The 11131-nt window shown below is 30.6% G+C and overlaps 1 long non-coding RNA gene across 1 annotated transcript; it reads left to right on the top strand.

Annotated features, from left to right (window-relative positions):
• The first annotated feature begins 4637 nt into the window (after positions 1–4637).
• On the top strand, positions 4638–7042 carry LOC145952594 (uncharacterized). The gene is made up of 2 exons (XR_014430073.1): positions 4638–4781; positions 6865–7042. It is a non-coding gene; the product is annotated as an uncharacterized LOC145952594 (long non-coding RNA).
• Positions 7043–11131: the final 4089 nt, after the last annotated feature.

The following is an 11131-nucleotide window of genomic DNA, read 5'->3' as shown; positions in this document are numbered from 1 at the left end:
CAATTCACCCCATCTTGGATGAGCCATTTTTTTTCTTTCTAACATGTAGGTTTTATTACCAAAATTTGCAAGTGCTCCTACAATGGAGACGATGTCCTAGTTGCTCTAATATTCGCGATGTAAAAAGGTGCCTATAAAGACACTATAATGCTCATGTTAGAAGGGTGTTTAGTTTAAGAATGAGATTAGGGTAAAGATGAAATTATGGTAGAACGATACCTGGTTCCCCATATATAAATGTAGTTTACAGTGTTTCTTGACTGTAGGAGATAATCTTGCACGATATCTATTTATATGCTTTTGTGATTATGCGTGATATTCAATGGACTATTGATGTACTGACCTTTAATGTGTTCCAAGATTCTAGGAGGTATGGTATGAGGGTTTCTCTTATTAGTTATGTTTTAGATTTAATGTGACAAACTAACTAGGTAGTTTAGTCAGTCTGAGCCTAATGTGAGCTCGACTCAATTTATCTGAGCTAGGCGGTATAATAGGAATATGTTAAGTCAGACTTAGCGCATTCGCAATTCCCACCGAGGTTTTGAATATGACAAATATAATACATATTATTATTCCTAACATGTGCATTAGTGTTTCGGATGGATAACAATAAGTTCAGGCAAAAATGAAGGACAAAGTATGATCAAGCATAATCAAATTGAACAAGACATCAGACGATAGCAAAGCTAGTATCAAGACTAGGGTTGATCCAGACCTAAGTAAAAAACAAGATAAGACGAATCTATCAGCAGAAGTCTAAGGGATCAGATGTAAGACCAAAATAGGCAACATATGAGACTAAGTCAAGAACGGGACGAAAGTTGGCTAAACAACAACATGGATTTGCAAAATCATCAGATAAAGCCTAACAAACAAGCAGACGAAGTCATCACTACCAGACGTAAAGGGTAGTTAAGACCAGACGAAGAACTAAAACTAAAATGTGTATCCAGACACAATCGAAAAATAATGAAGCACGTCTGAAGTCCACTAATCACACTGAGTGAAATCATACAAGAAACACAAAAGGACATCAAACCTGAATACAGAAAGAAGAAAAAATAGGAAAGCTTGGATTCACAAGTCAAGGTTGCATGTGTTAGAAAAAGGACACCTGCTTTTCAAAGAAAGACAACACCTCAGCAGCTAAACTGATGAGAAAAGTACAAATATGCCTAGATCATGATTGAAGTCAGACATTGAAATAATCAACTACACAGAAGGACTTCACATATACAAGCAAATATTTAATGCAAGATCAATTGCATTAAATGAAAAGATTTACATAGCTATGAACAAGCCTCCATCTGCAACGACATGAAGCTACGCTCCAACGGGAAAATTTGAATTCAAACAACGGGCAGATTTATCAACTGGCTATAAGTATCAAGGTAAAGAAGAAGAAGAGGTAGAGAACAGAGAAGTAGAGAAAACATGCAATAAGAAAAAGAAAGCGAAAAAAGCATAAGCTACATTTCTTCTCAAAGCATTTCCTGTATATCTGTGTAAAAACTAAGATAGCTTATCTTAGTGAGTGTTTCTAATAGTCTATCCTCTCTACGAGAGTAAACAAAAACACTCAGACACTTATTCCTGTAAAAATAAGTTTACGCACCTTAGTGAGTGTAGAAACTATCCTATCCTCTCTGTGAGAGTTGCAAACACACTCAACACCTTTATTTGTTGTAAAGCCTAAAGAGGCTAGTTGAAAGAATACTTGTGAACCAGAAGTGGTTTGAGAATACTAGCCCTAGTGAGTGAAGCTAGCGGGCCAAAAGTGGTCAAGAATACTTGGAGAACCAGAAGTGGTTAAGAATACTAGCGTCGACAAGTGAGGTTGACGAGCCAGAAGTGGTTGAGAATACTTGTAATCCTCTGTGATTAGTGAAACCCTTTAGTTGAAGGAGATTGGACGTAGCTCAGATTGAGTGAACAAGTATAAAAATTAGTGCATACCTTTTTCTATTTCTCAAACACTACTTATTTAAAAACTTCGTCTTTCATATACTTTCATTTCAACAAACTGTTAGACGAAAACACACTTGTCCACTATTTTTGAAGAAACATTTTTTTTTGGACAATAAATCCTTTCAGACGAAAAACATATTTACTCAACTTGTTTCTTGAAGCAGACGATCAGTTTTATTGGACGCAAAAAGCTTTCTAGTTAGACAAGCTTGCACAAGTTTTCAACAGTGCTTGAATATTCTTTTATTAAAATAAAAAAAGAGTATCTTTACGAAACAATTTTGAAAAATCTTCCTTCGAACACACACACACATTCAACCCACCCCTTCTGTGTGTATTTTCGCTAACTTCATAATAGAACTTGACCCATTAGTTGTCTTAAGCCCTTTTCTTTTAATGCAAGTTTGTTTATTAAGTATTCAAGGAATTGATGCTTAATAAGGGAACTTATGCTCTTTCTTCTAAGGAATTAGGGTTTGAGTAAACTAGTGGGTTGATATTAACATTAAATATGCTAGAAGATTTGAGTGTTTTAAATGCATGAGAGTGAGGTTCGATAAAGTCTAATTCAAACATTAATTTTTATCCAAACTGCCTTTTAAGTGTTTGAAAAAGTTCCAAAGAGAACTTTATCTTTCTTTCACATAGTTTTTATTTCTTTTACCAATCAGTATCAATTAATGAAATATTCTTTAGTCTAAATTAGTATTCTTTTAACAAGCCACTTCTAGCTTAAACCTAAGTGTTCTTTGAATTCTCTCTTCAAGCAATCTATCCAAGTATTCTTTCAATACAAAGCCTCTCCAAACTTCAACACCAAGTATTCTTTTATAATCAAGCCTATCCAAGCTCAAATGAATATTCTTTTATAGACAAGTCTATCCAGACTCAACCAAGTATTCTCTTACTAACAAGCATGTTTAGGTTCAACCCTATAACAATAGTTATATCTAGGTAAAATCTTACAAATGTTGTTTCATCTTATAGACAAGGTGTGATACAACCAATTAAGAACAATATCTTTATAAAAAGAATGAATAATAACTTGTACAAGAGTTTTTATTTTCGAGAAAAATTCTTTTCTTTCTGATCTTAATGTTCTTTATATAATAACTTGGATGAAGATGACCATTGTGAAACTTTGAGGGTTCCTCACAAATTTCCTTTGTTTGTCTTCATTATGGGTCCCTTGAGATGAGAAGTGTTCGTTGAAGCATTGTATGGTTGCATTAGTTATATTTCACCAAATTTTCACTTCTTATATTATCAAGGAGGGTACTTATCATCTTTAGGATACCAAATGGACTTACTATGGTGTGTCAACAAAGAGCAAGTTCTGCATCAACATTTACTAACTTTCTCCATAAGTTTAGGGATCCACCTATCCTTGTTTTTTGTGCACAACATGACTTCGTTTACTTTAACAAATGTATGAGTTCCAATAAGTTTTCTTTGTTCGATGTGTTAAGGAACCAGTTTGTCATGTACTAAGTAGTCATTACTCATGATAAATGATATGCATTTAAGACTTTATGAAGTAAGATTGCATGCTTCGTCTGATGACACATCATCTATCTACAGGTTTGCGTCTTATGCTTTGTCTTATTTGTATTTTAGAAAAAAAAATTCCTTTAAAAAAATATCTTGTTTGTCATCATTAAAACTTGAAAGCTTGATGGATCCAAAATCGTCTTTTGACTTAACAATTTAGTTATTATCAAAACTAGAGTATTAAATGTATAAAATTATTTTTGGTTCAACATTTTATATTATGAAAAATTAGATATTCATTTGTTTCTTATCTATAAGAACATAGGTAATATATATACTTAAATGGAGGTATGATTTTCTATTAATATAATATTTGATAATATGAAAATATAGTCTATGCACCAACAATATAATTTTTTTACATGGTTATCTAATTAAAAAAATGTATAATAAATTTATTGACTTTTAAAAAAAATTACTTAAAAGTTATATTTAACATGATTTGTGATTGGGTGTAGATAGTGCAAAAATTTTATACTATTAATACATTATCATTAAATTCATATAATATTTTCTTTACTTTATAATTAATAATAATATAATTATTATGATAATATTCTTCAGTTGTTTATGTGAATAAGAGAATGAAAAAAATTGCAAATATAGTGAAATAATTCTTTAAAAAAAATTGAATGAATCAATTTTTATTATCCATAATCCTCTATTCTTTTATAATAAATAAAGAAAATAACTTTTACCCTTATAACTTCTTAAATTATTCTACAAATATATAATTCTTATAATTTCTTTTTTCATTTTTACCTTTCTACTAGTATAGATAAAGGTTTAACTATTTGATATTTCAATTAATTATTTTTCTAAATAAATTAAAAAAAATACTAGTGTAAAAAGAGCTTTTTATGACAGTTGTAACATGTTACATTTTCATAATTAGATTAATAATATATACTTTATTATAAAATTTAAAGGGTTGATGTTATAAAGCATTTTAAAGTTGAAATTTTATTTTGTATATTTGTTTTGATTAAATTATATGAGGATTATATTTTAATATAATGTTTATTATTTTTTTTTATTATTATTATTGTTATTATTAAGTGAAGGAAAGAGATTTGTAATCAAGGTTAAGTAACCATGGATGGGTTAGAGGGATGTTAAGTTAGGTTTAATATTAAAAAGAGAGATGTGTCAGATTTCTGATCATGCTTTCTCATTTTTTCTTTTACACTTTAAAGAACCGAGATGAGAGGGGACAAGAGGAGATCATCACCCACATTCTTTGTTGTTTGTTGATAGAGGTAAGGGAAGAGTGAGAATCCTCGCTCTAAGACGTAGGGTATATGATGGGGTAGTAAGGTTGACCCCCAACCTCTGTATGTTGCATGCGTTGTATGAAGTGGGAAATTCTAATTGTTTTTTGTTCTCATTTGTTGTTTCCCCATGTGATTCTATTGCTCTTAGATTAATATGAATTGTAATCATATATGATTAATTTCGTGCATTGAGCCCTTTTTGGTATGAATTGAGTTCCCTAAGGGTTCCTATCGGAACCCTAAGAATATGCAAGTGAATGATCATTATGTGGATAATTAATGGAAGTTGTAATTGAACGAAATTTGTATCTTATAATGTATTATATGAGTAAAATAAAGTGTTTTATCGATTGAAATTATAAATGTATGTGTTGGATTTGTTGCTCGCAAATCGCGATTCTACAAGTTTCTGGTGTATGATATGGTGTCGAGTGCCACTTGCATCTCACTAGGTGTTGGGATGCCCAAGAGTAGGGTTCTTTCCCTATTTTGTTTGTGTTGGACATGGGATATGCCTTACTAGGCACTAATGAGACAACGAGTCTCTATGACACTCACGTCGAGCGTGGGCTAAGGCTTGTTGGGAGTGGGTATTCTAAGGGAGTCCTTGTTGTTATCTCGTTGGGTGTGATACGAGTCACGACGGGTTTGAGTCATCCCAAAAGCTATGAGTGCTCTCTGACGAGTTACATTAGGCTTAAATGGATTTCCACCAGACGCTGACTATATATAAATAGATGGTTCCTTATGAGAGCTAAGAGATGTAAGGAGTAATTCGAATGTTGATGAGTGTAGCATGAATATTTGCTTGAATGAAATACTTGATTCCTATTGGCAAATTGTGTATATGGTAAAGTGTATGTATCATTGATAACAATTATAGCATGGCAAATTGTATATGTGGCAAATCATTGAGAGCGTGTGTGTTTGTATATATATATAGGTAGTGTTTTCATTATATAAAGAGTTTGTATGACATGCATCATATGCACGCAAATCAACAAATTATTTTATATTTACTGTGCATATCTTGAGATTAGTACCACATGCATGCAAATCAAGAGTCTGTGTCCATTGATTCTATATTTGCATGTAAATTATTTATATTCAATGTGTTATAAATGAGTGATTGTGTGATGGTGATATATAAGTTATTGAATAATAAATATTTTTATTGTCATGTTATTGTATTAATAATGTATAGATTACGTTTGACTATTTATCTTTTATTCTATGTCATGAGCTAGAGTGAGAAGTTTTCTCACTCCCTTTTGTTTCCATGTCTTGGCTATATGTATGTTGTTACAAGTAATGTTCATCAGGATCTTGATGATATCGGTGACGATGCATTATTCTTGTTTTTGGAGTGTTCTGATAGGACATGTAACATTGAGACTTAGATTAAGAATAATGTTTTTATTAATTCTTATGATAGGATTCAAGTTTAGTTTTTTGTTTCCACTTAGTATGGAGTTTGTTTAAGAGTTTGTTATGTGATACTTTTTACCTTATGTTAGAGATTTCACTTGGATTATTTATACATGGGTTTGGGTTAATTTATATGTGTGTGTGTGTGTTAAAAAGTTTAAATTTATCTACGATTGCGGGGTAGAGGGTGTCACAATGGTGATTTTATGGCATGTGTAATCCACATAACATATAGAAAGTGACATGATGACAAAGTTGTAAATATGACAAGACTTTTTATGTCAGGTATTGCCTCATCCGTCATAATTTTTTTCTATGTCAGATGAGTCAACACCTGTCATAAAATGTGTTGGAAAGGGTCAACTTTGTAGTTGACCGCAACCTTTATATGATGGGTGTAATGACATCCGGCATAGAAGAAACTTTCTATGACAAATGAAATGATACTCGACATAAAAGTGTTTTAAAATTTTAGATCGAAAATGCAATTCGCATTCCAAACTCTTGTTTTTGGTTTTGTCTTTTTTTCTTCATGATCCTCCTTCTTACACGTCCAAGTAAATTATTTTTTATTTTGTCTATTTTTTCCTATCATTATTGTTTAAATATTGATAGTGTGGTGGTTTGGAATCAAACGTAGTGGTGGTGAAATGCAACATGTGGTGGTTACAAAAAGAGGATGCAAGAGCGAGAAGGAAAGAGGTTGTTAAAGAATGCGAAGAGACGCAATGAGAAAGAAAGAGCCTGTCATCAAAACACAAAGAGATGCGACAAAAGACAAAGAGCTCAATAACAAAACGTGAAGAGGTGCGACAAGAGAGAAATAACATGATGACAAGATACACTAAGATGCGATGAGCAAGAAATAGTGCGACAACAAAACATGAAGAGATTTAACAAGAGAGAAAGAGCCCGACGACAAAAATGGATAGATGTGACAACAAGAAAGAAATAGTACAATGATAAAATACGAAGAGATATAACAAGAGAGAAAGAGCCTTAAGACTTAACTTAACCCTGATGAACCCTTAAAACCTAATCACCTAAACTTTCTTTAAAAAAAAAATAATAATACCATTTTGAGTTTTTGGAAAACATCTATCCATTTTGACATTACAAACACACGCGACTCGTAATTTCCTTTAAAGAAGGTTTTGACTCTTCTGTACAACCCGATAAGTCGACAAGACATATGAAGAACTTACCACCACGCATATTGTTTGTGAAAATATTGTCAGCATTCCGTTTACATGCAAGTTGGCTCGTTAAAAAGACATATCTACCTTATACTTTTGTCATTATTTATTTGTTTTTGTTAATTGTGTACCCACAACTTGCAGAAGTTACTAGATATTAAAGAATGACAATGAATCTGTAATATGTAGAACATATGATTCCCACTTGGGATCCTGTTTATACTTAAGAAAAAAAATCTATTTTTTTTATTTTGTAAGTGAACAATAAGATATCAATCAATTCCTTTTACGACTCAAGGGAATTTAATTCTTTTCTATTACTTGTATTTAATTTTCAAAATATTTTATCTTAATTTGTAGGGGAAGAATTTTCAATTTGAAATTGAACGCGGAAACCCACTTCGTATATTTATTCAAAGGCTAAATTAAACAATTAATTCTAACTTAGTTATTGAATGGTGTTTGTAAGTTATTGTAAAATTTTAGTACCCATTTTGATTCATACACGATAAAAAAATAAAATAAAATTGATTGCACATTTAGAAATTGTTCATATTAATTTGGGATTTTTTAATAGGAAGTTATCAATAATATGGTAATTATAAATTAGGTTTTTTTAATAAAAAAAATAATCAATGCAGTGAAAGTTTTACATCTATTAATTTGTTATAAATAATTAACTTTAATTTTATCTTGATAATTTCATACCATCTAAAATTGTATATTATTAATTAATTAAATTATTGTAGATATATATATTTTAAAATAGTCAGTACAAAAGTTAATAATGTTTCGATATCCTTATAAAAAATAATTTATGATTAACAATCAAAACAAATAAACAATGTCAGAAAACGAACAAAACATAGTCGTGCTTCCTTGTTTATTTCCCTCGAATCCTCCTAATAAATATAATCCATCCTGATAATATAAATGAAAATTAATCTTTCAAATGCTTTCTTTGAACTATTATAGTGTGTTTGGATGAGGAATTTTAAAAATTCAAGAAATTTTAAATTCTTGGTATTTGAATTACTTTGATTTCAATTTTTATCATTCTTTAAATATTTTGTTTGGATGAGTCAATTCAAATTTCTTAAATTTTAAATTGTTAGATTGAATATGATAATTTGATTCTATCATAGTAAAATTGATTTTAAAAATATATTTATATGTTGAGATTTTTAAATTAAATTTTATAAAAATAAATATTAATCCTTTTTTAAATATTTAATAATTTTAAAAATTAATATTAGATAATATTTAATAATTTTAAAAATTAATATAAAATAATATTTAATAATTTTAAAAATATTTTTGAATATCCAATAATTAAAAGAATGAAGAGATAAGATAAAATATATAGATGAAATAAGAAAAACAAATATGAGGAATTTCAAATTCTCCCATTTTTGGGAGAATTTGAAATTCTACTATTTTAAGGAATTTCACAAATGCTTGGATTTCAAATTCTTTGTAAATTCCTCATCCAAACAAAGCATTTCACCTCAAAGAATTTGAAATTCTTCAAATAAATGAATTACCCTATATAAATTTCTCATCAAAACACACTATTAAGGTTCTTCAAGTGATAGAAGAGTCGAGATAAATACATTAAAATTCATTTTTATTATTATGGTTATAAATTTTCATATGAATGAAAAGAAGAAAAAAAAAAAAACTTTTTATTGAGTCTTTGAGAAACTTTCAACAAGTGTGCATTTCGTACAATTAACTGATGCCCTTCCTTTATGTCCTTTTCTGTAAGTACATACAAAAACATGCAAATTCGAACTTACAGTATGGTTTCCCCCTTCAAACAATTTATTTTTGAAAACATTATTGCGGATGAAAAAAAATATAATATCTTTAAAAAATAATCAGAGATTTTTTTTCCTGATATCTAAAAATTGTAAAACTACAAAATTATGTAAATGGAAATCTCCACTATTAAGTCCACCATAAAAATTCTTATTTTTTTAATAAAGCAAAACAATCCCAATTAATGTGTGAAACTTAAAAGTTGAAATAGGATGTAAGTGGATACAACTCACTTATAAAGTTAGATCCATAATATTTTTTGTTAAATGATTATAATTAGATTGTATAATAGGTTAAAAAGTTTATTATCCAATAAGCTCAAGTCAATCCAAATTATAATAAATTATCAAATTAAATTAAAAATATTACACGATACAACACAACTTTAAACGAATTTATTTTGAAATTTGCTTTAAAGTCAATGTATACAAGAGAAAATACTACAATTGAAGAGGACATGAAACATAAAAAATAATTTAATTTCACTTATCATGTAATTCAAAATTTATTATGCTAATGACACAATAATGACACAATATTTATTTGTTTAAAATATTTATGATTTATTATTTGTGATTGTTATAATATTATTTGTAATTTGAATTATATGTTAAAATTTCAATTAAATCAATTTAAATATATTACTCTTTTTTATTGGCTAAAATCCTAATTTGGTCCTTTATAATATTAAAAAAATTTAATTTAGTCTTATTTTAATTTTTAGTTTCAATTTAGTCTCAATTTATTTAAAATATTTCAATGTGAGTTCTGTCAAAATTTCATAGACGTGTTAAAGGTCCGTGAGAATCACGCTCGTGATTCCAAGTCATGATCGTGATTCTCATCAGTGACACCGCCACCTCTTACTCTCCCCGCTCCCCTCCAAAGACGTCAACGCGGCGAACGACGTCGCCATGGACCACTGCAACAACGCCTTTATGACGAAGAAAGTTGGAAGGAAATGACGGAACTTTCAAAATGGAAGGATATCTCCATGTAGAAGTCGTAGATTCATGCGGCGGAAGCGACGATGCGGGGGAGCCTTCAGCACAACTTGGTCCAAGCGAGAGGTTGGTAGTAGTGCATGATGATGACGACGATGGCTTTCTCTCTCGTGCACACGACTTCTTGGAGCGTGCTCCACCCATTGTCGTTCTGGAAGCTCCAATCTATGCCGGCGCACATGAGAATCTCAGCAAAAAACCCTAAACTCTAAGACGCACTGCGAGGTGAAGAGGCATCTCCCTTCTCAGAACATTGCGACAATCGATGAGCGTAAATACCTGATCGACTTTGAGCTTCGTCGCGAGCGATTCAACCTCGATATTAACTTAACTCAAAATGATTATAATCAAATTAAATTGTTTAAAAAAAATTCTTTCACCCAATCTAAGTCAATTCAACAAATCTAATTTAGTTGAATAAAAAATAGTTTAAATCCATCTCAATTTAATTTGTTTACACCCGAACACATGGAATTGGTTACTCTAATACTTGTAAATCAATGCACGAAACCCAATCAAGGGAACAATTTCCCCTAAATTTAGGTGTTACACAACACAAACACAACGTAACCAAACATTGCGAAACGAGAAACTTATATGTTTTGAATTTTCAAGTTTTTATTTGTTTGACCATAGTTAGAAATTTGAATGGAGTTGATTTTTCTTGATGGATAAATACAGACACGAGGCCAGGCACATTCGAAAGCGACCCATTAAACGACCTAAGCCACCAAACAAGCCTTGGTGGGGCCCACACAGCTCACGAGGAACCCGACGACCAAACCCCAAAACGACAGCCCCCGAAGGGCGAAACGCAAAATCAAAAGAGAGAAAATGTAGCCAATGAAGTTCGAGTATTTGATAGGGCGATTCCTGGCCACTACTT

This window comes from Cajanus cajan, chromosome 10, assembly GCF_000230855.2.
Source record: "Cajanus cajan strain Asha chromosome 10, NIPB_CcT2T_4, whole genome shotgun sequence".
NCBI classification, from domain to species: Eukaryota; Viridiplantae; Streptophyta; class Magnoliopsida; order Fabales; family Fabaceae; genus Cajanus; species Cajanus cajan.
This window is presented reverse-complemented; position numbering and strand designations above follow the sequence as displayed.